General features: G+C 46.2%; 1 protein-coding gene across 2 annotated transcripts in view; it reads right to left on the bottom strand.

Annotated features, from left to right (window-relative positions):
* Pik3r5 (phosphoinositide-3-kinase regulatory subunit 5) overlaps window positions 1–24,831 on the bottom strand; it is a 74,575-nt gene extending 49,744 nt beyond the window's left edge. For both annotated transcript variants that reach the window (XM_046422194.2, XM_046422195.2), the window contains exon 1: window positions 24,685–24,831. The gene's annotated coding sequence lies outside the window, so the exon portion shown is untranslated. The remainder of the gene's footprint in view (window positions 1–24,684) is intronic.
* Between the last annotated feature and the right edge of the window lie 236 nt (window positions 24,832–25,067).

Here is a 25,067-nt window from a genome sequence, read left to right as displayed (position 1 = left end):
GAATGCAGAATACCTCTTCATTGATTTAGATTTTCTTAGATGTTCTTCATCAATTTCGAGTTTTCGCATATAATTCTTGATATATTTTGTTAGATTATATCTAAGGTTTTTTTTTAATTTTTAGTGGTAATGTAAATGGCATTGCATTTTTAATTTCAAATTTCAATTGATCATTGCCAGTACACGAAAGCAATTTACTTTTGTATATTAGTCTTGTATCCTGCAACCTTGCAATAATTGCTTATTAGTTCCAGGAATTGTTATTTTTTTGTTGTTGTCTATTCTTTGGGATTTCATACATAGACAATCATGTCCCTTATGAACAAAAACAGCCTTATGTCTTCCTTCCCAATCTATACATCTTGGATTTACTTTTCTTGTCTTTTTTGCATTAGCAAGGACCTCCACTATGATGGGAAAAGCATCTAGTTGCCCACCATTAAGTATGATGTTAACTATCGGGTTTTTATAGACATTCTTTATCAAGTTGTGGAAGGTCCTTTCTATTCCTATTTTACAAAAGAGGTAGTGTATTTTGTCAATTTTTTGTTTCTATTCATATGAGCACATGATTTTTCTTCTTTAACCTGTTAATGTAGCAGACTATCTTAGTTGACTCTCGAATGTTGAACCATCTTTGAATAAATAGCATAAATCCCTCTGGTTATAGTGTTGAGTTCTTTTTATGCATTGTTGGATTTAACTTGCCATTATTTTGTTGAGGATTTTTACATCTATGTGTATGAAAAATATGGACCTGTACTTTTTCTTCCTTGTAATAGCTTTGTCTGGTTTGGCTATCAGGGTGATTCTAGTCTATAAAATAAGTTAAGAAGCAGTTCTTTGTCTTATATTCTCTGGAATAGATTGTAGTGAGCTAGTATCATTTCTCTATTTGATATGCAGTAGAATTCATCAGTGAAATCATCTGGGTCTGAAGCTTTCTGCTTTAGAAGATTATTAATTACTAATTTGCTTTCTTTAACAATTACAGGCCTATTCAGATGATTTATTTCTCTTTGAATATTAGTAGAAATAAGAACTTGGTCCAGTTCATCAAAATTATCAAATGTGTGGACATAGAACTCTATTATTATCTTTTTTTTTTTTTTTGAACAAGGTATTGAACTCAGGGGCACTTGAAAACTGAGCCACATCCCCAACCCTATTTTGTGTTTTATTTAAAGACAGGGTCTCACTGAGTTCTTGGTGCCTCACTTTTGCTGAGGTTGGCTTCGAACTTGTGAGCCTCCTGAGCCACTGAGATTACAGGTGTGTACTACTACACCAGCTTCTTTTATTATCTTTTTAGTGTTCATAGGATGGGTATCCATTTCTGCTTTTTATTGAGATAATAACTCATTTAACATAAAATTCAACAATTTAACATATACACTTCAGTGATTTTTAGTATATTCAACATGTTGTATATCTATCACCACTTTCTAATTCCAGAACATCTCCAACACTCCAAAAAGAAACTCTGTGCTTGTTAACAGTCATTCCTCACTCTCCCTATTCCCTATCCTCTGGCAACCATCAATTTACTTTCTGTCTCTAAGGAATGGCTTATTCTGGACAGTCCATGTAAACAGAATCATACAATATGTAATCTTTCACACCTGGATTTTTTTCACTTAGCATAAGTTCCATGTTGTCACATGGAATAATACTTATTCCTTTTTATAATTGAGTAGTACTCTACCCTGAGGAAATACCAAGTCTTTCCTAAACGAGTGAATTCAAGGACCAGGATTCATACAGGACACCTGGGGGAAAACTTCTTCTAACCCAGGCAAAAGAAAAAAGATAAAAATCATAATGACTCAAGTGTACCCTTCTACATGAGAGACAATAAGAAATGAACTAGCCTAGAGTTCCCTTTCTAATAGAAAAAGATCCTGCTTGAGTTTTTTTTTTAAATACTTATTTTTTAGTTGTAGTTGGACACAATAGCTTTATTTTATTTATTTTTATGTGGTGCTGAGGATTGAACCCAGGGCCTCACACGTGCTAGGTGAGTGCTCTACCACAGAGCCACAATCCCAGCCCTCCTGCTTGAATTTCTTAGGCTTAAATAGACTACAGCTACTGTCACTAGCTACATTCATGATGGGCTGCCAGATGCTGAACAGCAGGCACCTGCACATGGGACGATCCTTCAAGGTAAACAGTCTTCATCTCCATTTTACACATCATGAAGCCATGGCTCTGAGAGATAAAGTCATTCTCTGAGGATCCACAGCCAGTGGCAGCAAAGATGCTAACTCAGGCCTGCCTAACACCAAAGTCCTTTTCAGTGGTCAGATCACACCAAGAATTCTTCATTGCTCCAGTAGCAGGCCTTACTGACCTTTGATGTGCCATGGGCCCATTTGAAATTCTAGAGAATTTCAAATACGTCTTCCAGAATAATATTTTAAATGCATGAAATAAAATACACAAGATTGCCGAGGAGAGGAATCACACTGAGATACAATCATCAAACTTTTAAAATAATCAGGTGTATGAAGTAGTGAGACACACACGTGCCTCGGATGAACACATAAAATAAAGCAGAGACCACTTTGCTTCTAGTTGAACTCTGATCAAGGGGTGAGGGGTGAAGATGGGGCTGGGGGGAGGGCGAGAGGGAGGTGTTGGGAAGTCGGACTTTATGGAAACACCCACCCAAGGTAACGCCAATCACCTTGTTTCCACAGTTCCCTGACTATGGTTGGGGGGTGGGGGTGGGCAGCAGAAGCCAAGAGGGAGAGAAGAATAAAAACCAGCAGCGAGCCTAATGAGTCTCATCACTCTTAAGTATTAAAAAGCACAAATGAGGGGCTGGGGTTGTGGGTCAGGGGTAGAGCACTTGCCTTGCATGTGTGAGGGAGGCACTGGGTTCAATTCTCAGCACCACATTAAAAATAAATAAAATAATAATAAAGGTCCATCAACTACTAATAAAAAAGCACAAATGACACTTGAGGTACCTATAACCACTGTAAAGTGATCTGAGCACATCTGGATTTCGGTTGGTGACAGAGACAACAGAGACAGAGGTGCTACAGATATGACTGTGGTTAGTTGCCTAGGTTCACCATGGAAGGAAATTCTAAACTTCAGTTAGAAGTGACAATAATGATGTCACATGTGCCCCAGCCAGGTTCATAGGCCTCTGGGTGAGAACCTCTGCTCCCCCAAAGGGGTGCAACCCAGAGGAATGGACATGAGGGCAGGAGAAGAGGGAGGCCCCTCCTCTCTCCAGCGCCTGTTGTTACCTGTAGATGCTCAGGGCATCCAGGAGTCCTGGTGTGAGAGGAGAGTCACCGTCCTGGTCCTTGTCCTTCCCTCATCCAAAGTTCCAAGCTCCTTGAATATGTTTCCACTTTCACGCTGGTCCCTCATCTCAACTTAGCCTTACACATCATTCTCGCTCTCTCTCTCTCTCTCTCTCTCTCTCTCTCTGGACAGTTTAATTCCTTTTCAAAACCACACCCCTAGAGAGAGATGTGGGGAGTTCCTACTCTCTCATATCAGACTTCTTGAATGACTTCAGAAGGGCATCCCCTAAGCCTGGTTCCCCTGGGAGAAGGGGCCAGGTGAAGGGGTGAAGCAAAGCCCCCAGCCATCAATGAAAACCCAGGAGTGGCACAGGGAAGGAAGCGGGGGCTTCAGGACAAGCACTTTGGGCAGAAGGACCTGGAAACCACGACCCTTCTCACCTCCCCGGCCCCTGCTTCAGGAGCAAAGACCAGGTTAACCTCTCTGCACCTCAGTTCTTCACCCATAAGATGGGAAGATGGGCTTCTCCACAAAGCCACGTTATGAGGTAGGGAGCTGCAGCCATCCCCGGAGCTCAGCCCTGGCCACATCACACCCAGAAAATGCCACAAGCACCTCCACGAAGCAGCAGCTCTTTCTGGAACTTTCTTAAAGATCCAGTGTATGATGGCCTCGGGTCCCGTCTCCTGCTGGCTGCATTTTGGAGACATGGCCAGGGAGAAGGCAGAACCAGTGTTTGGACCTCCTCTGCTTTCTATTCCTCCCCTTTATTCAGGGACCCTTGGAGAGTCTTCCTCCTCTCTCAGCCTCCGTGTCCCCATGGCCAGAGGACATCCAAGGGCCCCTCCAGCTCCTGCCTAACCGAGCAGGGATGAAGGACTTGCATCACCCCCCCCCCTTGGGTCAGAGGCAGGATAGTGGGAGCCACTCCAGCTGTCCCATCAGATCCCCATGACCACTTTGCTTCTAGTCTAACTCTGATCAAGGGGGGAGGGGTGAAGATGGGGCTGGGGGAGGGGCGGGGGGAGGGGCTGGAAACACCCACCCAAGATAATGCACATCACCTCATTTCCACGATTCCCTGACTATGTTTGGGGGAGGAGGCAGCAGAAGCCAAGAGGGAGAGAAGAGAGAAGATGTACAGACAGAGAAGGTGGGACAGACAGCAGGAGGCTTGAAGATCAAGGTGGAGCAGAAATACCCTTCAGACATCCTGAGACCGATAGAGATGAAAGGAGCTCAAAAACAAAAACAAAAAAAAAGCAAAAATGTACACCAGCAGCCCCAATGTTTCCTGTTTTTCTAACAAATCACCGATGATTTCCAAGAAAAGCAAGCTGTTCTGCGCTTGGCCCCGGGCACAGCCGCAGAATTTGCACATCTGGCCTGTGCTTCGAGAGCAGCCCGCACGGCACCAGGGCACAGGATGTGGCAGAGCAACCCAAGGGTCTGTAGCTCGAGGATCTCAAAAGAAGCATAGCCAGGAACTCTCCAGGGAACCAGCAGCTGTAGCCATTCTTGCTGCCTACAGCCTAGAGGCAGTAGCTTGTACTATCTGCCAGCCAGTTCATCCTACAGCCTCCTTAAATCCATCCTCCTGCATTGATGCAAGTGTCGATAGGCAAGCAGTAAGACAGAGAAAACACAAAGATCCCCCTATCTTTAGAGAACCCCTTGGGAAGGTTTAGGTGCATGGGCTTCCCCAGGCTTTTCTGAATTCTTTGAGAATTTCCAGTCCAAAGGGCACTGGCAGTAGGACTCCAGAGAGATACAGTGGGATCAGGTTTCCTTGGAAACAGGGAGCTGACAGCTCAAGTGGAGGTCACCCTGCAGGCAGGCTCTCCAGAAGGGACCCCCACCTACTCTTGTCTGTGGCTTCTCTCCCTATTGTGGCAGAGAGTCTCACAGAGACCTGGGCTCTTTCAAAAGCCCCTGGAGGGCTAGGCAGGGGCTGAAGATTTAGTCTAATGAGCTCAGGACCTCCAGCCTCCCTAGGAAACCTTACTCCACCCGGGCCTGCCTAACCCCATCCAGAAATATACAGTTGACCCTTGGACAGCCCTCCCTGTCCCCATCCTGTCTTCTGCCCACATAGAGCCTCCAGTGCTTCAGATCCTAGGAAAACATGTCACCTTTCAGACCTGGGAGCTTCACTTCTTCACCTCGCAAATAGTCACGCGTTGCTTCACAACGGGACACAGTCTGGGAAAGGTGTCCTTGGGCCATTTGGTCCTGGCACAAACACCACGGAGTGCACGTGGCTGGCACCACATGCTACTGTCTCACAGGAAACTTTCTTTCTTATAAGAAGAAGGTATACGCTCCAAAATAATGACAAAGAGTTTAGTAAATTAGTCACTTATTGTCATCATCGAGTATGATGCTATGTCACTACAATGTCACCAGACCATAAGGATATTTCAGTTCTTGTATAATCTTAAGGGACCACGGTCATATTTGTGTTCTGTCACTGACTGAAGTGTTGTTATGCCGTTCATGTCTGATTGGATCATTTTAACCATGACAAGATACTGGAGAAGTCACCTGGTTCAATAGAATACTTTATCACACATCTCTTAAATCTAAGGACATTCCCCAACCTGACCATATATATGGTTATGACATGGAGCAAATTAATAATAACTCCACAACGTTTTCTGTTATGTCCCAGGGAACACACTCCTGCTGACACCTGGTCTGTTCCTGAGTACACACCAGCCCCAGTCCTCAGGGACTTCACCTGGAAAGGGGGGCACGCTGGATTCATTTATGAATAAAATTCCTTCCGACACTAACATTGCATGACTTTATTCTGGAATGATGAAGTGGCACTTTTCCTTCCCCTGGGGAATCGGGGGTAGAAGCATGGTCTCTATTTGACGTGGGAACATGAGAGCACTCTTGAGCCCAACCCTACTCCCCATACCTGTCTCCAGGTGTCAAAGGCACCAGGCCAGGACAGGAACATGGGTGATCCTAAGAGAAGTACCAGGATGGTTACTCAGTGTTATGGTTTACATATGGAGTGTCTCCCCAAAGCTCCTATGTTAATGCAGGAATTTCTAGAGGTGAAATGATTGAACTGTGAGAGCTGCAACATAATTAGTTCACCCTAGTTCAAATGGACTGACTGGATGGTAACTGTAGGCAGGTGGGGCATGGCTGGAGGAGGTGGGTACCTGAGAACATGCTCTGGAAAGGTTCATCTTCCCTCTGACCCCTTCCCTTTTCTCCCTCTGCTTCTTGGCCACCATGAGCTGAGTTTTTCCTGCACTGTGCCCTTTGGCCATGATGCTTGTGGCCCCACCTCGGGCCCCGAGCAATGGAGTCTGCCACCATAGACTAAATCTCTGAAACCATGAGCCCCAAATAAACTTTTCTTCCTCTCCGTTGCTTTTGTCATGTGTTTTGGTCACAGCAACAAAAAGTTGACTAACACATTCAGACTCCTCAAACACAACTGATTGGAGCATCTGATTGGACACCAGTTCCACAGGATTCTACCCCAACACACCAACATGTCTCTCCCACCCCACGCTGACATCCCTCAATGAAAAAGAAACTGACACTAGAGCTACACTTCCTCTACCTGACTCCTTAACTGCTGCTCCCTCATACAAGTGGCTCCATGGCTGACCTGGAAAGCCTGAGATCACCGCTGGGAACAGTGGGAAGAAGGCCAGTCGTCCGCCCCCACACCCCTCGACCATGTCACCCTGGCAGTTTGCACTGGACAGAATACAAATCAAACATATGGAAATCCACCAGGACCCAGTGATGGCATGAAATGAGAATTCCTCCCCAGGAAGACAGAAGGCACATTATAAGATTGTGATTCCCAAAGATGGTCCTGCCAATACCTCCCACTCCACATCTCCTTCTATAATACAGCATCGCCACTCCTCAAGGAGTGAAATCAAATTCCTCTGCTTCAACCAACAGATTACAGTGGAAGTGACACCATGTGGCTTCCAAGGATGGGTTAGGAAAGGCGACACAGTACATGACTCTCGGGGATTTGAGTCATGGAGGCTGCCATGATGTGAGGAAGCTCAAACCATGTGCAGAGGCCACATGTCGGCACTCTGGTTTACAGTTATGGTCCCCAGTTGTGTGCATCTTGTCAACAGAGGCCCCAGGCATCAATGAACACACACATGTCATCCCCATTGTGGCCAGCCCAAATCCCTTATTCATAGAATCCATGAGCATAATAAATGCTTCATTCTACTACATCATATGAAAGTTTGTTTCACAGTAATAGTATCTGGGTCAAATACAGCTAAGGTAGGCCCCACCCTGACAGAGACTAAACCACATGTCCAAAAGTCTTTGGACCTATGTGTTCAAAAAAATCCAGAAAGAAAAGCTAGAAAGAGAGTGCCAGGCATGTACCAGGCATCTAAGATAATCACTGCAATTCAGAGGTGGAAGGCTCCCTGAGAGGCTGTCCAATCTGTTTATTTACTCAAATAAAAACCTTCCTTATCGAGTGAATATGATCACAAGAAACTTTGCTGGATGCTGTGGTAGAAACACAGATGACTAATACATTGTCCTTCATTTCAAGTACTGAGCTTCCTGAGGCCGGCATGGAAATCACCACATTCTGAGGACTAGAATGAGCACACCGGCCGCCCTCCTCTTCCCAGACCTCTGCACTGCTACTCCTCTGCAGGGAGGGCTCTTTTCCCAGATGTCTGCTTGGTTCACTCCCAATCCTCCTTCCAGTCCCTACATTATGTTCTTAACAAGGACTGGCAAATCCTATCTCCGACACAGTCTTCTTTTTTCTGCATCTTCGTTCCCAACTGACATGCTAGACATTTCACTTTTTTACTGTATTTCCTGTCTGTCTGGCACCAGCAGCCCCCTTAGAGTGTAAGCTCTATGAGGGCTTAGAAGAGTGCCTGGCACATATTTGCTGAATAAATTAAGGAATGAGTAAATGCTAAGAGGCTCAAAGGAAGCTAAAAGAAGAGAGAAGCACATGGGAACTGAGGTTTGGATGCTGCTTTTCTCACATGGGTCATAAATTTGACCTTGAGCCATGGTCTAGGGAATGCAGAGGCTTTGCCTTGAGGGCAGTTGAGAGGTTCCTGAAGGTAAGCCCAGGCCCTTAGACTAATCCTTGTCCGCTAATCCTCTCACATTTCAGAGAGTCACAGAGAACTATGCAAACAACTTTTCTAACTTCTGTTTTTAATTCTGACCAATTAGAATAGAAGGTTGGTAAAACAGAATCACGGAGAAAAGGACCACATTCACCTCAAAGTGTAGGCATCATGGAGGAAAGTGCTAGACGTGGTTTGACACAAGTCATCAATTTCAAGGAAGCAGGTTTCTAAGAAGCCAGGGATCAGAGAGGTCGGCTTACCAGGAAAAGAAAACTGAAAATTAAAATCTCAAGGTGCAGTCATGGAGTGTCTCAGGAAAGAAAGAGGGGAAGCTTAGAGGGGCCAGTGTGACTTCCTAACATGTATCTAAAAATGGAAGTGAGACCCCCAAATAAGAATGGATATTAATGGATATTAGGGCCGGGTGTGCACATGTGTGTAATCCCAGCATTTTGGAAAGTTGAGACAGGAGGATCCTAAGTTTATAGGTAGCTACTCAGCAAGGCCCTGAGCGACTTAGTGAGACCCTGTTTCTAAAGGAAATATTTAAAAGGGCTAGGGATGTGGCTCAGTGCTTGAACACTCCTGGGTTCAATCCCCAGTACAAAAAAAAAAAAAAATAGACATAAAAGCTGGGTATGGTGGTGCACACCCGTAATCCCACTGTTTGGGAGATTGAGGTAGGAGGATTGTAGGTTTGAGGCCAGCCCCAGCAACTTAGCAAGATCTTGTCTCAAAATTAAAAAAAAAAAGGGATGAATCTCAGTGGTAAGTGCCCCTGGGTTCAATCCCCAGTAACCAAACCAAACCAAACAATAAAAAGATGCTAAAGAGTGAAAATGAACACATCACAAATGTCACAAAAGCAAGACTTGAGAAACACAGGAAGACATCCAAAAGGTCTTGAAGTTATTATCAGAGCCCAAATCAGGAGTATGTATTCCCCTCATATCTATTCCCTGGCTCTAATTTGTTTCTTGTTTCATCTGAAAACTTTTCAGAGTGTTTAATGATCTTCTTCCTCCAGGTCCTTTTATTCTTCAGCCATTAAAATGAAACCACACTTTGGGATATGATAGTCATGTAAGAGAAGAGGACTTTATTTCTTTCTACTAGTGGGTAGAGATGGTAGTTTACAAGATTTGGAGAGTGCTTCTACAATTATCTTTTATCATAAAACCCAGGTTTGATAAACCAAATGTTTTCCTTGGTGCACATTTTATCAGATAAGAGGCTTCCTTCTGTTTCTGCTGTGATGATTTCTGTTTATTCAGATCAGTAGGGAGATAGAGTATTTGCTCTGTAGAAACACGGAAGCCCACCTTAGCACGAAATTCACTCACATAGGTATGGTCATGAATCAGAGTATGTGGTTCCAGGCGCCTAAGAGAAAGCAGGGCTCTCTTCCCATTATCCTTGATCATTTTTCTCTAGAAGAATCATCACCCCACTGGAAAGTAGGGATCCAAGATGGCTTATTCAGTCAACAGAAAATACGTGTTGAAGGTCTTCAATTCTAGGGACTTTACTAGGCCATGAGATTCCTGGACCCTATTGTCAGGGGAAGACGGACCCGGAACAGTCACCATACAATGCCCTAGTAGCAAGAGCAACAGATTTTCTTTTTTAAAGATAGACAATCCCAATAGCCAAATGGGCAAAAGATCTGAACAGACACCTTGAGAAAGAGATTTTGATAAATAGCCACTAGAAATATGAAGAGGAGCTCAATTTCATGAGTCATAAGGAAAATGCAAATTTAAACCACGATGTGATACCACTACACACCTACCAGAATGGCTACGGTAAAGAAGATGGAAAACACAGAGTTTTTGTGAGGATCTGAGGCAATGAGAACACTCACTCTGGCTGATGGGAGCATAAGTGGGTACAACCACTTTTGGAATGGAAAACCATTCAACAGTCCCTACTATAGCTCACCTGTGCTAGCCCCGTGATGCAGCAATTCTATGCACAGGTATATGCCCAGAAAGCTCACATGCCAGAAGGATCCAAGGAGCAGCATTCAAAATAACATTTGGGCCGGGTGTGGTGGTGCACACCTGTAATCCCAGTGTCTCAGGAGGCTGAGGCAGGAGGATCGCAAGTTCAAAGCCAGCCTCAGCAATGTTGAGGCACTAAGCAACTCAGTGAGACCCTGACTCTAAATAAAATACAAAATAGGGGGCCGGCATTGTGGTTCACTGATAGAGCCCTTGCCGAGCATGTGAGGGGCACTGGATTCGATCTTGGCACAGCATAAAAATAAACAAAATAAAGGTATTGTGTCCATCTACAACTAAATATATATATATATATATATATATATATATATATATATATATACACAAAATAGGACTGGAGGTGTGGCTCAGTGGTTGAGTGTCCTTGAGTTCAGTCCCTGGTACCAAAAATAAAAAATAAAAATAACACTTGGGCTATAAATGACACAACCGGTGAGGTGTCCCACGGAGGTTGGTACAGGACAGTGCAAAAAGAACGCAAAGGAGGGAGAATGTAAATTGGAAAAGATTCTTCCTCAGGATAACTCCTGAGAAAATCTTCAGGAACGAGGAGATTCCCTGGGTGAGATTCAAGCATGGTGGTAGAACCTATGGAGGCAGACAGGAGGTAGGGCAGGTCCTTTAGTGGAAGGGCCAGCAGTTCAACCCCATGGAGCATAAAGTATGCTGTGGGGCATGCTGGGAAAGGAAGCTGCATGGCCGGGGTGGCAGACTGTGAATGGCCTTCTAGGCCAAGCTAAGTGCTTGTGGGTATGCTCAAAGGCCATGTGCAATGAGCTGGTGCATGACATTGGCCTTGGGATTTAGAGAATCAGAGCAGGCATGGGGTCAGAGGTAAACTGGGAGAGAAGGGTCTGATACAACAGGATCTGAAGTCCAATAGAGTCTTGATGTTGAGAGAGAGAGAGAGAGACGCTGGGGATAGAACACAGGGCCTTGTAAGTGCTAAGCAAGTGCTCTACCCTTGAGCTACACCCCCAGCCTTGGTTGTTTCAATTGAGTTTTGGATTACGGATGAGGATAAATGTATCTCAGAGTCATAAAGAAACTTGGGGTTATGAAAGGGAACTGCCACTGTTAACCTTTATAGAATTGGAGAAAACAAAATATGTGTAGCAGAAAGAGACAGAGACAAATTAGAAAAGGTTGTCCTCAAGGAGTGGAGGAACAGAAAAAGGGTAGAATCCTGGAAATTCTCTCACTGCGTGCACTAGTCCCCATTATGAGGACTGCGTGCATCATTATGAGGCAGTTTGTGAGCACTAAGGAAGGGAGCCAGGGACTGCCAGTCCCAGTCGCTAGAAGGGATTATGGAGACAAAAAATCCCTTTCCCCTTTCCTCTTCTTGTTAGCTGGAAGGCAAATGTGATGGTAACTGCTAGAGCGGCTCTTATGGACCATGAGATCCACTTATTGAGGAAGGCAGAGCAATATGACAGAAGGAACCTTGATTCCTCACCTGTGAGGTTGTCGTGTAAAGTCTAGATCACTTAGACTGTTAAAGGACAGATAAATTAAAAAAATTCAATCTTGTTTAAGACACTAGTATTTTGAGTCACTCTAATACAACAGACAAATCAATATGCTAATTAATATTTCAGTCAGTGCTGATTAACCAAGAAAGTGAGATTCTATTGTTGCTGTCTCTTAGATACAGCTGATGGATTTCCCCCCAAATGTGTACAGTGTGTTTTATGGTCTGACTTTAAATAGGGACTACTGGTCTACCCAAAATTCCCTCATAAAAGCTGCAGTCATCCTCCAGAGAGGCAGCATACATTTTCTACACGGTTTGTTCCGCTCTCCATATCCTACCCTAGAGGGAGCAGCAGCCGAGGTTGGGTTATTTAAAGATCAGACATTGTTTGGAGCTTGCTGGGTTAGCTAACATTGAAGCAACTCATGGCAAGGGAGTGAGGTTCTACCTAAAGAATTAGAGATGGTCTCTTACTGGTCACTCAGAAGGTACCATGAGAATAAACGATGGGCATTACAAAACTTTCCCACCTGAAATAAGATCCAATGGTTTTGTGGAAATAAGGTTCCCACCTTCATCTACAGAGTAGGCCTTAGGAGTAGGACAGCCAATGAGAAGCAATTTCCCCATCTTTGAAAATGCAAGATGGGTGTGGGGGGGAGAGAAGATGGGATCCTGAGGGGACTGAGCTCCGGACCTAAAGTGGAATTGTAGCCATTATCACAGGATGCTCACGCTCCCAACCCAAGCCCTTCAACATCCCCTAGAGAGGAGCCTTGATGGGAAGCTCATAAGGCTGAGCCTTGGCCTACACACAGTGTTCTCCACCACCTCGGCGGAAAATGCTGGACCGTGATAACATGGTGCTCTGCACCAATGGGGAAGGATAAAGGGATGGGAAATTCTGGGTAACTCCTTCCTTATCCAGTGCCTCGGCACATGGTCCAGAATTGAGGGCTTGCTTCCATCAGTTTCCACAAGTCTCCACCACCTCCTTCTACTGACTCAAGTACATTCTAGAACATTCTCTAACCCAACCCCCAACCACCTCACATGCCTTGGGCCTGCGCTTAGCCTCACAAGTTCAGAAATGTGTATTCTTGACACCTACAGAAGGCGAGGCCTTGTTGAACTCCACCTCTCATCTCCCAGGGATTTTTATTATCAATTTCTTTAAACTGCCACGTTCTTACCAGTAATTTTTTTTTTCTTTCTTGACACTTTGTGGCAAACCTCCTTACACAAACCACTATTTTCACAGAATGGCCAATGTATCACTGTCACAGAGGCCTCTGCACCCCGGCTGTGTGGCTGGGCAGCTCCCCATTCTTTCTCTAAGGGGCTCAAGAAAGACTGTACCACAGAAATCAACCTCAGAGCTTCTAAAGTTCACAGTGTGGGGTGGGCCCTATGTTTCGATTACTCATTTACTAAATAAAGAGGGAACATGGAGAATATTTCTCTCCCATGTCCAAGAGACCCCAAGGCACCTGCCAAGAAGTACCTACCAGGACCTCTTCAGACATTTGCACCAGAGCTCTGGACACAAGATCGTGTTCTTGTGAGCGACATGGTGATGGTTCCAGGTTGTCAGGTGGGTGCCTCAGAGCTGCCATAGCCCTTTGAGGAGGCAGAGAGGCCAGTATCCGTCTCCTCCGCCCATTTATCAGGTGTGCATGGAGAGGGGTGTCTCTCCACCTGGGGGAACTCTAAATCAGAATGGAAGGTTCTCTTTCTAAGAGTCCTCTCCCTGCTCACTCCTGCCCCCAGAAAGCCCTCTTCCCTCTCCAAAGCATAACTCCTCTTCAAATCCAGGAAAAAGAAAGAAAGAAAAGGAGGAAAATAAAGAATCTTCTATTGCTTGCTCTAACACATGGCCCCCGCTTGGAGTGAGAGAATTTCATGTTTTCTTTCTTTCTTTGTTCTAAAGAGTTCTACATTAAACTGAAGGGCCACATCTGTGAAAAATGTTTAGCACTTTTTACAAGATGCAAAGGAAAATATGCAAATTAATAATAATTATTAGTAATACTTGACCTGCTTTCAATTTAAAAATCTATATTCTACCTCTCCCTTGTCCTCCTCCAGAGTCAGGCAGGCCAGCCACTATACCCCCCCCCTAAGTGATGTTCAAAAAAATCCCAAGAAATCCCCTCCTCAACTATTTCTTTGCCCCACTCCTCATGAAAACACAACTCCTGATTGCTCCACAGCCTGCTGGGTAGGCGGGACAGGAAGCCCCTTGGCCTTGTAAACACTGTGTTGCAATGACACTTCCCCAGGCTCCTGGCAAGAAGATGTCACCAGACAGAGGAGTGGCTTGTCAGGGGGAGGTTCCCCAGGGCTTCCCCTGCTCTCAGACTTAGAGAACTGCTTGTCTTAACACTGAGTAAATTGAAGAGTGGTTTAAAAAAAAAATGGATCCCCATAGAGAGGAGGGGTCTCAACATCTGGGGTTTGGCAGGGGCTCATGGGTTCCAAAGCAGCCAGAGGAGGCTGTCCAACATATTCTTACTAGAAAGCAAAGAGATAGGTGTCTGAGTTCCTTCAGATGCCCACAGAAGGCCAGCAACCTACCTGGAGGATGTACTGGACCTCACAAAGATCTCAGATGGTGTGCAGCCCAGTCTGCCAGATCACTAATCACCCAAGGCTAAGGCTCAGGTGTCCTCCATATTGGCTGTTCCATCAAGTGGACATCCATTCAACAAACACTGACTGCATATCTCCAGGGGGCTGTCCTTCACCAAGCACTGGGAAGTCCACTCCGAACAAAATGTTTGGGAAGGTTTCCTCAACAGAAGGCATATGTCATTGATCTTGGGGAAACTGGGTCAGGCCGTTTGCTGGAGGAGAGGATGAAGATTCTCAGAATGGAGTGGGACTTGAACCCTGAACACAAGACCAAGGACTCTGGACTTCCCCTGTGTGCTGAGATGCCCTGGAAGTCTTCTGAACATGGTAACAAAGTTTCCTTAAAGAATCTCCTAGTGGGGCAAGGAAGAACCTCGTGCCCCCAAGGCCCACCTGCAGGTGTGAAGAGAGCTGCACTGGATGGCAGAGAGAACAATGAGGAAGTGAGAGGGGCCAGAACCATGGGGCCCGTAGGAAGCCCCATCGCAACCGGCCAGAGAGTGGAGAACAAGGAAGATGCAGGGCACACGCGGAGATGAGGCTGAGCCTTCAGGACTGGAGCCCTAAAAACAACAGGGACGAGAAATGGGGAAGTCTGCGGAGGAAGCCCGCCTTGTAGACAGACTCAGGCCTCAGTCCTAGGCGTGCACCGAAATGGGGCATCCAGGTGAAAATAACCAGCCTGTCCTTGGAGACAAGGGTCTGGGGGAGGAGGAGAAGCAAAGCCAGGGATGCTGAGGAGAACAAGCAGCAGAGGAAAGGCTGGGGGTATGCGACAGTCAGAGGGAAAGCTCCCTCCAGGTGAGGGAGCTGGGCATCAAATGCAGGCTGGGAAGGGCCATTGGAATATGCCAGCAAAGAGCCACAGTGACTCAGGGAAGCCATCCGATAGAGGACTGTGGGCTGAAGAGAGGGACTGCTGCCACTTGGGTCTGAACAGGGTCTCATAGTCATAGGGAGTCCCGTCATGGAGGAGGGGGGCACCAGGAGGGAAAGAGCAGGATCCTTCTCTGCTCAGTCATCAGAGCAGCTCCCACAAGGCTGCTTCCAGACAGCAGGCTTTGGAAACTTCCTGGAGGCCAGAATCATAGAATTTGTTTGGTCCTGGGGGTAACCGGGCTCCGAGACAGGAGGAGGCAATCAGGGACAAGGATTAGAGAGATCACATCTCCTATTCCCCTCCGGAGCCTGCACATCCCACCACAACCCTCTTTGTTCTCTCAAACACAGTAACAGGCCAACAAGAGCTTCTGAGCTTCTAGTTTTCTCAAAATGAAACTCCCAAGATGTCAATACAGAAGTGAATGCAAAATACAAAGGCTTATGAAACATTGGCTTAAAAGCCCCCGTGAACAAGAGGCCATTCATTCCCAGATCAACCTGAAGGTTGGGTAGTTTGATCCTGAGAGTTTACCTGGGACACCTGCAAAAGAAGGAAATTCTGGAGTAGGGTTCAACTAGTTTATTTCACCAGGTTTTCAGAAAGAACCAAGAACAAGAGACCAAGAAAAGCCCAGGCTCCTAGCCTAGGAGGTGGGTGAGAATCTGGGGACCAGTGGGGTCTCCAGGATCCCTCACCATGTATGGTTATGATTTTTTTTTGTTGTTTGTTTGTTTTTTAACAGCCAAAGGGCTTCTGCTCTGGGGCAATGCATTATGAAGCAGGACTGTGGAATTTTTTGAGGGAACTCCCCAGCTTTGGGATTTCGTTGTTCAGGGCCACTAAATTTAAATTAATAATTTAAATTCTTAAATTTAAACTATGTTTTCAGAACAATCAGCTATTACACAATTGGTCAGTCTCAGAGCGATGAACTAGAGAACTAGAGTTATTTCAGTCTCCATTCTCACAGCTATCATGACATGTATTTTTCCTGAATATTTTCCCCAATGGGGAACTCACTACCATGATGAGATCTGCCCTGAATTGTTCTAGAATCTTCCTCACACTGAGCCTAAGTCTATTTCCTTTCCATTTCCCTTCACAGATCTCTTTTCCATCCTGGAGAATAACCTTTATCTTTCCCAAAGAATGCTGCCCTTCAAACATTGAAGACAGATGTTACTTTTCCCCTTAGAGAAAAAAACATTTCCACTCCTTTAATTATTTCATATCGTGTCATCAGCATCTTGGTTACCTTTCTCTGGGGAAAAAGTGATGTGTTGATTGGCATCCCCGCTGAGGCAGCACCTGGGACTGAGCCAGACTCCAAAGGTCCACCCAACTCAGCATGGAGATGGGCCTTCCCATAAGCTCAATGGTATATAAAGTAAGGACTCACAGGAGTCAGTAGCTGATTGTTGAAAAGCCAAGAATCAAAGATGATTCAGGCCGAGCAAGGTGATGCACACCTGTAATCCCAGCAGCTCTGGAGGCTGAGGCAGGAGGATTGCGAGTTCAAAGCCAGCCTCAGCAAAAGTGAGGCACTAAGCAACTCAATGAGACTCTGTCTTTAAATAAAATACAAAATAGGACTGGGGATGTAGCTCAGTGGCTGAGTGTGCCCGAGTTCAATCCCTGGTACCCCACACACAGGCACACACACACACACACAAAGATGATTTAAATGTCAGCTTGGAAGCACTGAGAATTGAGAAAGAGAGAAGAGAAGACAGTGTTGGGGGTTTGAAGACAAGAATCTGGCAGCAGAGGACCAAAACATCAGGGCCATTCTCCTACCATCCAAGGAACAGATCATCTGCTGCTCTATTAAAGGGTACAGGTAAAGAAGAGTTGTGTTGGGCTGAGGATGTAGCTCAGTGGTAGAGCACTTGTGTAGCATGTGCAAGGCCCTGGGTTCAATCCCCAGTACCACCAAAAAAAAAAAAAAAGAGTTGTGTCCAAAATCATTTTGCAAAGCTGCATGCACTGGTGATAGCAGTACAGAAAAAAGACCGTAGCAACTCACTTAATAGCAACTCACTTATAAGTTGCTATAGTTTAAAAGTCCCCAAAGGCTCTTGTATTAAAGGATTAATCCCATGGAACTTGAAAAGGTGGAGTCTAAAGGGAGATTTTTAGGTCACAGGAAATATGCCCTCAAAGGGAAGAGTGGAACCCCAGATCCTTCTGTCTCTCTTTTGCTTCCCCAAAGAGATGAGCAGTTTTGTTTTGCCATGTTTCCACTGTGATGGACCAAAAGCGATGGGGGCAATCAGTCATAGATTGAAACCGCCAAAACTGTGAGCCAAAATAAACCTTTTTTCTTTATAAATGGATTATTTCAGGTATTTGTTATAGGGATGGGAAGCTGACTAACACATGCGTACAGATGCAAAAATCCTAAAGAAGATCACAGCAAATCACACCTAGCATGTGTGAATAAAATGCCTGGACCAAACTGAATTCATTCTAGAAACGTAAGGAGGTTTCAGTTGATGGAGATCATGATATGATGTGTCACATGCATCTATTGTAAGGTGAAAGCATCAAAGCATTTCCTAATAGATTCTTTAAAAGTATTTGAAAAGTTTATCATCATCCATGCCTTTTTTTTTGGGGGGGGGGGGCTGGTAGAGGGTTTCAAAAACCCAGGGGCTTTTAACTGCAGAGCCATATCCCCAGCCCTTTTTATTTTTTATTTGGATGCAGGGTCTCACTAAGGTGCTTAGGGCCTCACTAAATTGTTGAGGCTGTCCTTGAACTTGCGATCCTCCTGCCTCAGCCTCCTGAGCTGCTGGGATTCCAGGCATGGGTCACCATGCCCGGCCCATTCATGCTTTTCAAGTTCCTTAGAAATGAGAAATTGAAGAAAACTTCCTTCGGACATGACTTCACTTCCAACGAATTGTGACAATATCAGAGAAACAAAGCCCCAAGCTTTCAGTCTCTGGGAACATGGGAAGTTGTATAGATGTGTGGTAAAGAAAGAGCAGGGGCCACCTCACTGATTCCTAGACTGTTTCTATTCATGCAAATGCCTACAAACACATTTTCTCAGTCTTAGCCATAAATCTAGTTCCCTAAATAGGGGATAGAACAGAGGGGTTCCTGGTTAGGACCCCACTAGCAAAAGTCGTGATCATTAATCACCTTGCAAATGGGTGAATTCAAAGTTTGATGAGAAATCCAGAAAATGTGCACGTGGTGGTAGCTGGGTGTACAATCATAGAACTCAGTCCCCTTACTACACCACCTCAAATTCTCACCAGTGAGTCACTGGGGATGTCCCCAACACAGTTTTCATTATCCATCATCACCCTAGCTGCCTCTCACAACAGCTTCCTCTCCTGTGAAGTGTTCTGGGGGTTATCCAAAGAAATCAGCATACAGAACATCATATTTTGTAGAACATAGCTTCTTAAGCCAGGTTCCTTGGTGGTGTGCTGAGATCTGCAAGACTCTGGAATCTTATGCAAAACTTTGAAAGAGAAAGGGAGAGAGAGAGAGAGAGAGAGAGAGAGAACGCACGCATGTACCCGGGTGCTTAATGATATATCAATTCCATCAGTTTTTCAAAGGGGCCCACTATCTAGAGGGAGCTTGAGACTCCTCTGGAAGATCTGTAGGTGCAAATGTGATCTAACTAATGCAAAAAAAAAAAAAAAAAAAACACACAAAAATAAACACTTTGGTCAGGTTGGGTGGAAGTGGTTGTATGAAGATTTGCCTGACAAGAGCTCAGACCACTGAATCACGTGAGAACAAACGCTCAGACCAAAAACACCTAATGATGTTTCTGCCCAGATGTCATGATTCTGGAAAGCAGGTTTGGATAAAGAAGAAGGATGTGGGAGACAAAAAGATGACTTCTCAGATGAAACAAGGACTCAAGAGCTGGGGTTTTTTGTTTGTTTGTTTATTTTGTACCAGGGATTGAACCCAGGGGCACTTAACCACTGAGCCACATCCCCAGCCCTTTTTTGGTATTGTATTTAGAGACAGGGTCTTGCTAAGTTGCTGAGGTTGGTTTTGAACTCTGGATCCTCCTGTATCAGCCTCCCGAGGTGCTGGGATTACAGGGATGCACCACAGTGCCCTGTAAGAGCTGAGTTTCTGAGTCCTAAGAAACAGCAGCTCTTAAGAGGGACAGACTGGAAACATGGCCCATCCTCAGGTGGAATTTTCCATGAATGGGAACTCCCTTAGCTATTGATGGAGATACAAAAATGCACAGAATCCTAAGTGGAATGGGGAGATGAACACCACAAAGGAAAGAGGAGCCCCCCTATAATGGTATTTAACTTTAATGTTCATAAGCTGGACCTTGGAGTGTGCAGAGATGGGAAGGCAGGGAATGAGTCCCTGGTCCATGCTGGACAGAGACCCAGGTGATAGCCAGCACAAACATCATCTGATTCTCATAGGAGAGGAAGCCCACATACCTGGGAGTTGTTGAACATAAAACACGAGAGCGTGCACCCAAAGAGCCTTAAATAAGTACCTGCTACACAGTAATCTCAGCAGCTTAGGAGGCTGAGGCAGGAGGATTGCAAATTCAAGGCCAGCCTTGGGAACTTAGCGAGACCCTAAACAACTTCATGAGATCCTGTCTCAAAATAAAATATAAAAAAATTCAAAAGGGCTGATGACTACTGTCATTATTATTTTATTCTATAAAAGACTGCCAAGCAAACGATTTGAACACGAGATGTTAGGCAGCGGCCGCAGAAAGCACCGAGGGCCACACTTCCATTATATAGATGAGGAAATGGGCACCCAAAGGGGCACAGACTTCGCTGTGGTCCCCTGGCTAGGAGTGGAGGACTCAGGCAGAAGCAGGGCCCCCTGACTTCATGTGAGGCAGAAGCCTAGAAGCCACCTTCAGCCCTCACACCCAGCCCTGCCCCCTACGAGGAAACCACACAAGTTCATTTGCCTAGGTCAACAACAGCAACAAGAAGACTCTGGAGGACATGAAAATGAAAAGCACACCACTCCCTGGTGACCCCACCCCCGCTGTCCCCCACACGGTTCTGCATCCAGGCATCTTCCGCTATGAGTGTGCACGGATGGAGATCCTGGGGAGACTGGCAGTGAGACCTGCTTGATGACAACGTGAGCATCAGGTGCCTAGGGTGGGCAGGCCAAACCGTGCCAAGTCACTGGTCAGTCCTTGTCGGACAGGACAATCAGTGCTACTGTGGGGGGAGCCACAGAAGCTTTAGTGCCAGGAGGTGAGATGAGGAGGGGGTTGAAGGTGCAACTTGAGCTGAGCATCAGAGGAGGAAAGCAGCAGCAGTTCCTTGGGCAGATGGGAGAAGGGAAAAGGAAACTAGGGAGGTAGAATAGCACATGCAAAGACAGACAGGACCGGGCTGGGATTGTGGCTCAGCGGTAGAGCGCTCCCCTAGCACGGGCAAGACCCGAGTTCGATCCTCAGCACCACATACAAATAAAGGCATTGTGTTGTGTCCATCTACACCCAAAAAATAAATATTAAAAAAAAAAAAAGATCAAAAGGCAACCAGGACCATAAAGGACCAATCTGTTCTGTGCCACCAAAGTCAACTTTTTCCAACTCCCACTCTCATTCCTTGCTATAGCTAGGCCTTGCTTATTCAAAAGTCACTTGACAGATAACCTTAGTTACCTAGAACCTAGAAGCAAAGAGACAAACGAAAACCACCTGTGGATGGCCACAGTTTGTGCCCCATGAAGTGCAAGGCGTGTACTTGATAACCACAGGCAGACACAGGGCTGCCACACTATAGCTTGCTCATCTCTGGAAAAGGACAGATGCCAGAGACAGCCCAGCTCTGGCACTTTCTGGCTGAGTGACTTGACCCTCAGTGTTCTCATCTATAAATTGGGAACCATAGCTAAAGCTATCTTCCAGTGAGGCTGTAAAGATTGAAGGACATGAAGTACTTATCATGGTGCCCCACACCATGAAAATCATAGGCCCAAAGGCGGGGAAGGACACAAAGAAGGATAAAAGAGAAAGGGCAGAAGATGTGTCCTCAGCAGACGTAGGGTACAAAAGAGAATGGCAGGTGAGAACCATTTGATCAAATTGTCAAGAAATAATGAAATCAGTCCCAACGTACTATCTTTATAAAGGCAGGTAGCACTTTGTTCAGAGATTTCCTTTCAAACTGGATACAGTGAAATTAAAAAAAGAAAAAATTGGATATAATGAAAATGTGGGTGCCTAGGAGATAGAACTAATGGGAAAAATAATACATTCAAAATATGAGACTGGCATAATTCTGCATGCATCTGTGTACATCTAAAACATACTCCTGAATCTGCAAAATTGCACATTGTACTTAACAGAATCTAAGACATGATCAGTTTTAAGATGCATCATTATTTTGTGTGCCATTAAGGAAGAAATAGTGCTATTATAATTGTAAGATGTGATTGCTGGTAAGATGCACCTGGATTTCAGCATGGCTAAAATGTGAAAAGATGTACATCTTCAAATTGATGAAATATCCTGATATTTAGTGTGTTTCCTATGGGACTCTATCATCTTCTCCTTGGGAAGAAGCCAGATGGAGTCTTTCCTCTGTCTCTCCCATCTAGGCCAGAAGCTCAAAAATCAAACTAACCACCTCTCCCTTGACCTGCTGGTGATCATTCTGTTATGTCCCATTAGAAGTTTCCTCTCTTAAAAAAAAAACTGATTCAGGGCTGGGATTGTGGCTCAGTGGTAGAGCACTCGCCTAGCATGCACAAGGCACTGGGTTCAATCCTCAGCACTACATAAATGTAAAATAAAGATATTGTGTCCAGGGCTGGGGCTGTAGCTCAGTGGTAGAGCACTTGCCTTGCACATGTGAGGCACTGGTTTGAACCTTAGCACCACATAAATATAAATAGAGATTTAAAAAAAGATATTGTGTCCACCTCTCTTAAACTTGTGTTTAAAAAAAAAACTGATTCATAGGACCTAGCAAGGCACAGTGGCACACACTTGGAATCCCAGTGGCTCGGGAGGCTGAGGCAGGAGGATCGTGAGTTCAAAGTCAGCCTCAGCAAAAGTGAGGCACTAAGCAACTCAGTGAGACCGTGTCTCTAAATAAAATACAAAATAGGGAGGGAGATGTGGCTCAGTGATCAAGTGCCCCTGAGTTCAATCCCTGGTACCAAAAACAAACAAACAAACAAAAACTGATTCATAGGGCTGTCTGGGGCTATCACTCAGTGGTAGAGCTCTTGCCTAGCATGTATAAAGGTCCTGGCATAGATGGTCAGCACAAAAAAAAAAAAAAAAAAGAAACGAAGAAAGAAACTGATTTAGGCTTTCAGTCCACCAGCTGAAATCCAAAAGTTCTTCTGGATCACTGTGGTCCCATAGGTCTGACCAGCTCAGCCCCTGGCAGTGAGTGTCTCTGAACCCAGCCAAGTCAGCACAGCTTGAGTGCTCACCTAAATCCAGGCTGGAGCTCCCAAACTCTAAGCTGCACAGTTGTAAAGGCCCTTTGCCCCCCTCAATTCCCTACTTGGCCACAGCAGCCTCCCTCATCAATGACTAGCCCAGGACGCTGCAGCAGCCTCTGACAGCCAGCCTCCTCCACAGGCTCAAACTCTACCTTCTCATCTCACACCACCATCAACCCCCAGTGTGCTCAATGCCCAGTACCCCAGTTAGCGTCCATCCTGTTATTCCTGATAGAAACAAAAAGCAGTGCTTTGCGGGAGGGAGGAAAGGGAAGCAGGCAGTAAAGGTGGTCTACTTCCATAGCAGCTCCAAGAGGGAAGATGACAAATCAAACCCCACTAAGCTGAACAAGATGAGGGGAAAGGGATCTTTAAAACCCCAACAAGGACAAGCATGTAAAGACCCAGAGCCTTATTGCCCTGCTGTCCTGACTAGCTATGCTTCAAAATGCAGGGGGCAAAGGGGCATCCTGAAATAGAAAGAGAGCCTGAGTACACTGTCTTCTTTGTCCGGTGGACTCCTAAGTGAAGACGCATACCAAGCGCATGTTGCCCACTCTTGTTCTAAGAGCACCGGTGTGGCCTTTCCCAGGTGCATCTGTTATCAACTCACCTGTCTCCTTTAACTTTCCACACAGTTCTCTACATCAATATTAGAGCCTGTCTGACAGATAAGGAGACTGAGGCCAGCAGAGGGGTAAGTAGTCCCTATCCCTCTGTGGATGCTGCAGTCCACACAGATGGGCCTGGTTAGGACTCAGATCTTTTTTTCCATATCACACATGGTTCCCAAGCAGTGGGTCCAACCTCATCACCTAAGGGGCTTATTATTACAATTTTTCAGATGCTCCACCTCTGAAAAGCCCAGCTGGACCTGAAGCCTGGAGAGTCTGTCTTAACAAACACTCCAGGAGGCACCTCTGCTCTGGGAACCTGAGCTTTACCAGGTTAGGTGGTCCAGAACACAGGAGAAAAGAAAGCCTGGATGAGATGACCCAGAAGTCCATGGAAGAGAGGAAGAGAATGGATCCAGAAAAGACCTCCGAGGCTGACTTGGCCTACTTTGGGCCCTCATTTTGCCCAAACCCACCCCGCCTCTCTGCAGGAGGCTTAACTCACTCTATACCACATCCTGCTGCTTTCATCTCGCCTTCCTTTTCCCTCTGAACAATCTCCCTCCTCCTCCTGTCCTGAACGTCTTGCGCTTTTACCCCTGCCTGGGATGGGCCAGGGCGCGCGCGCGCGCACACACACACACACACACACACATACACACATACACACACACAGTGTGTAAACATGGACCCTCTGACAGCGCAAAGCATGCAATTCTCTAGAACAGCAGCCGCTGTTTGGAGGCTGGTGCTCACTAGCCGGGAAGCCTGAGGCTCAACGCAGACGCCACAGGCAGGCACTTCCAAGACTCCCGGGTCCTGCTGAAAAAGGACTTCTGATGCCCACGTTACGCAGAGAGTTCCCGGACGGAGCAGGGCAGGCTCCTTGACCCCCTGGACACAGGGATTTCTGTGACCCAAGCAGGAGCTGCGGACACACTTAGTCGCACAGAGGCGTCCAACATTAGCTACTTATGGTGAAAGGTCCCGGGATGCCACTTGTGTCTCCGGGGTTATCTGCAGCATGGGTTTGCTACCCAGTGACCCCGTCGTGCGTGGACTTATCCGCGGAAGTTCACAACAGCAATCTTTGTACAGGTTCCCCGCGACAGCACCGGCTCTCAGAGCTCACTGCTCCCTAGTGGTCCCCAATCTACTCCGGCTCTGCCTCGAGCTGCCACGGGTGCCCTCGACGCCCGCCCCCGGCTGCCCAGCCACACACCTGCAGTCCCCGCCGGGCGCCGAGCCCCTCTCCAGCGGCGACTTCCTGCGATTTGGGGAACGATCCGGACCTCCACGCCGCGCGGCTGGAGCCGGGCGGCAAGTCCCAGCATCTGCCAAGTCTCTGCAACTCGGGTGGGTGGGTGGATGGGTGGGGGGCGGGGACAGGTGGGCGGGACTTGTTGGAGGGCGGGGCCGGGACCTCACTAGCTGCCTCGCCAGCCTCTCCCGCCACCTGGTGGCGGGGCAGTGTCAGCTCATTGCCGGTTTGGCTTGGGCATTGAGGACCAGGAGCCCGCAGAGCATCTGCAAAGCAACTGCGGCACAAGCCCTCCTGCTCCACCAATAGAGAAACCCCGGCCCGTGTGCGGCTGCAGGAACCCC

Source organism: Marmota monax, unplaced genomic scaffold, assembly GCF_021218885.2.
Source record: "Marmota monax isolate L192 unplaced genomic scaffold, Marmota_monax_Labrador192_F-V1.1 WCK01_AAM20220418_F8-fsc00243, whole genome shotgun sequence".
NCBI lineage: Eukaryota > Metazoa > Chordata > Mammalia > Rodentia > Sciuridae > Marmota > Marmota monax.
This window is presented reverse-complemented; position numbering and strand designations above follow the sequence as displayed.